At 53.5% G+C, this 3,818-nt stretch overlaps 1 protein-coding gene across 1 annotated transcript in view; it reads left to right on the top strand.

Annotated features, from left to right (window-relative positions):
* The window catches only part of med11 (mediator complex subunit 11), a 23,651-nt gene extending 22,738 nt beyond the window's left edge, over positions 1-913 (top strand). Inside the window, exon 3 of the mRNA XM_072493357.1 lies at positions 1-913. This exon is cut by the window's left edge and continues 1,557 nt beyond it. The gene's annotated coding sequence lies outside the window, so the exon portion shown is untranslated.
* The last annotated feature ends 2,905 nt before the right edge of the window (positions 914-3,818 follow it).

The following is a 3,818-nucleotide window of genomic DNA, read 5'->3' as shown; positions in this document are numbered from 1 at the left end:
CCTCTCTATCTCTCTCTCTCTCTGTCTGTCTCTCTCTCTCTCTGTCTCTTTCTCTCTCTCTCTGTCTCTCTGTCTCCCTCTCTGTCCCTCTCTCCCTGTCTGTGTGTGTCTCTCTTCGTCTGGGTCTCTTTCCCTCTCTCTCCCTCTCTCTCTCTGTCTCGCTCTCTCTCTCTGTTTGTGTGTGTCTCTCTTTGTCTGCCTCTCTCTCACTCTCTCTCTCTGTCTTTCTATCATTCTGTGTCTCCCTCTGTCTGTCACTCTCTCTGCCTTTCTTCTCTCTCTACGTTGCTCTCTCACTCTCTGCATCTCTGTTGTTGACTCTTTCTCAAGTGTCTCTCCCTCTCTCTGTCTCTCTCTCTCTGTTCTCTCTCTCTGTCTCTCCCTCTTCTGTTCTCTCTCTCTGTCTCTCCCTCTCTCTGTCTCTCTCTTTCTCGCTATGTCTCTCTTGAGAACCAATCTTAACGAATGTCACCAGGAGACCAAAGTAATCGCTGACGGTTTGTCACGCTGCGTAACAATTATAAATCGAGAGGATGACCACACATGCTCTCTCCCTCTCTCCAACCTTCACCCTACCCATCTCCCCTTTGCGCTTGTTCCTGGTTGGGTGGGGGGGGGGAGGCGGAGGTGAAGGGATGTCTGGGCTATGGGAGGGGATTCCGAAATATAAATCCCATCCCGGAATGTTTTGCCGAGCGAGGAGTGTGACGTTGGGGAGATTGCCGACACTGTTAACCCTTACCCTGGTGCATGGCTTCTGCAGTCGATCAGCTCGCTGACGTGGTTCCCGGGTCTCGCTGTGCCAGTGCTGCCATTTTGATGTTCTGCTGTTGTTCTTGGCTTCTGTATCTGAAGGGGGCGGGTTTACTCCCCGTCCAACCCCCTCTTCCCCCCCCCCCCCCCCCCCCCCCCCCTTCAACCTCCGGAAATAAACAGAATGCAGAAAATCTCTCGTTTCTGTGCCTTCGTATCAATCCCTTAAGTCAGGTTTCGGCCCTGCCCCCCCCCCCCCCCCCCCACTGGCGCCCAGCTGGGAGTGGGCCTGCTCCCATCGGCTCCCATTCATGTCTCTCGAACCGTCGACGGAGGTGATCAAGGCTAAGGGAGGGGCGGATAGTGGCACTTTGAGGGATCTTTGAGAGAATGTGTCAATGGCAGGATAAAGGTGAGGGGTGTGTCAAAGGGCAAACCTGGAGCAGGGAACAGATGGCCCTAGAGGGGGGGGGGGGACGGGGGGGGGGGGGGGGGGGGGGGACGGGGCGGGGGGGACAAAGATAAGGGAGAAACAGATGGGAGAAAAAGGAGCGGCGCGGTAGCACAGCGGTTAGCACTGTTGCTTCAGAGCTCCAGGGTCCCAGGTTCGATTCCCGGCTTGTCTGTGTGGAGTCTGCACGTTCTCCCCGTGTCTGCGTGGGTTTCCTCCGGGTGCTCCGGTTTCCTCCCACAAGTCCCGAAAGACGTGCTGTTAGGTGAATTGGACATTCTGAATTCTCCCTCTGTGTACCCGAACAGGCGCCGGAATGTGGCGACTAGGGGCTTTTCACAGTAACTTCATTGCAGTGTTGATGTAAGCCTACTTGTGACGATAACAATTATATTTTTTTTAGAAAGAAATTAAAATGAACTAATAAAAATAAAAATGGGGTGAAAGTGGAGGAGAGAGTTCACAGTCTGAAGTTGTTGAGCTCAATGTTAAGTCCGGAAGGCTGTAACGTCGCCAATCGGAAAATGAGGTGCTGTTCCTCCAGTCTGCGCTGGGCTTTAATGGAAAATCGCGCAGCAGGCCGAGGACGGACATGTGGGCGTGGGAGCGAGACGGTGAGTTGAAATGGTAAGCGCCAAGAAGGTCTGGGTCCAGCTTGCGGACGGACTGGAGGTGTTTTGCAAAGCGGGTCACCCAGTCTGCGTTCAGTCTCTCCGATGTAGGGGTAGACCGCACTGGGAGCAGCGAATGCAACAGGCCAGATTGAAGGAGGCGCACGTGAAGCGCTGCCTCACTCGAAAAGAGCCTTTCGGCCCTGGGCTGGTGAGCAGGGAGGAGGAGGTAAAGGGGCAGTTGTTGCATCTGCTGCGAGTGCATGGGAAGGTGCCGTGGGAAGAAGGTGAGGTGTTGGGGATGATGGAGGAGCGGACCAGGGTATCCTGGAGGGAATGGGCCCTGTGGAATGCAGACGGGGAGAGGGGAAGATTGTTACCACACCCTGGATGAATGCGCAGTCAACTTGGGGCCCCAGAGCCCCAAACAAGTGAATCAACCAATAGTTTGTCTTAACGTTTCTGAGTTCTTTGGCCCATGACTGCTTCAATGATGTCCAAGGCACCAGATTTGTAAGTTAAACACAACAACTTTATTTATAACACAAATAGACTTGAAACATGCAGTAATCATAATGAACCAATAGCCAGCTAATCTACAATCCCCGACATTCTACCGTCCCACCCTCGACCCAAACACACCCAAGACAGACAAACACAGAGGAAGGGGAAAGGGTGAAAATAATAAGGAGATTAATACAAAATGAAGGATGAGCGTCTGACGTTGAGGTCGTTGCAGGGGGCCTGTCCTGCTTCGGGTCAGTTCCGCCAGATGTACAGATAGTACAGTGCAGTCTGGGGGAGGCCATAGGACAAGTGAGGTACGGCCTCGAAGTTGGACAAGGGATGCATATTCCCACGGCTGGAGTCTTGAGGTATTTCACTGTAGTCAGGATACCTTTCTTCGAGGAGGCCCTGGTTTTCGGGCTCGGTAAACGAGTCTCCTTTGTCAAAAACGTTGTGCGAGGACCTGAAAATGCCCTGGCCATTGACCACCCGCACTATCCTGGGAGGCGAGGTCCCGCGGAGGCTTGACCTTGTCCGAAGTTGGCCGGGACGGACCCTTGGCCCACGTGGCCATTCTTACTCCGAAACCGCTGCGAGGCGTCGGGGGGGGCGGGGGGGGGGGGGGGGGGCTGCAGCTGGAGCCATTTTGTCCGCTCAGCCCATTTTGCAAAGCACCATGGCTCCAGGAAGCCCGTGATGTAGAGCCAACTGGATCACGGCATGTCCAGTACGGCCGCAGGCCTGGGGCTCTGTTTACAGTAATGGCGTCCTTACCTGAAGAACCACTGCGAGAGGAAGCGATGAAGTTTAGCTGGGTTGATTCCTGGGACGAGGGGGATAGTGTCGGGAGGAGAGATTGAACAAAATAGGCCCACGCTCGATGGAATTGAGTAGAATACCAAGTGAGCTGACTGAAATTCTAACATTGTTGAAGGTCTTTACTGAGCATCTTTCCCCTGACCGGGAGATCCAGACACAAGATCGACCATCTCAGGATGAGGTCGGCCATTTTGGACTGGGATGAGGAATTACTTGCCTCGGAGGATGTGAGTCTTTGGCATCCTTGACCCGGAGAGCTCTGGATGGTCCGTGGCTGGACACTCAAGACTGAGGTTGATGGGTTTTCGACAGAAAGGAAATTAGGGGAAGGGGGAAATGCAGGAAAGTGAGTGGACGTAGACGATTATTCATGAATTTATTAAAGTGCGGTGCAGAATGAGAGGACCAAATGGACTCCCCCCTGCTATCTCCTGTTTTTATACAGCAGATGTTTCTGCTACATTATTCAAACCAAGGAGAGGTGGCCAGTAGATGGCGGTGTTCAACTGTATCTAACCCCGTGCTGTACCTGTCCTGGGAGTGTTTGATGGGGACAGTGTAGAGGGAGCTTTACTCTGTATCTAACCCCGTGCTGTACCTGTCCTGGGAGTGTTTGTTCGGGACAGTGTAGAGGGAGCTTTATTCTGTATCTAACGCCGTGCTGTACCTGTCCTGGG

Source organism: Scyliorhinus torazame, chromosome 31, assembly GCF_047496885.1.
Source record: "Scyliorhinus torazame isolate Kashiwa2021f chromosome 31, sScyTor2.1, whole genome shotgun sequence".
In the NCBI taxonomy this organism is placed as follows: domain Eukaryota; kingdom Metazoa; phylum Chordata; class Chondrichthyes; order Carcharhiniformes; family Scyliorhinidae; genus Scyliorhinus; species Scyliorhinus torazame.
The sequence above is the reverse complement of the archived record's forward strand: the minus strand, read 5'-3'. Positions and strand labels throughout refer to the sequence as shown.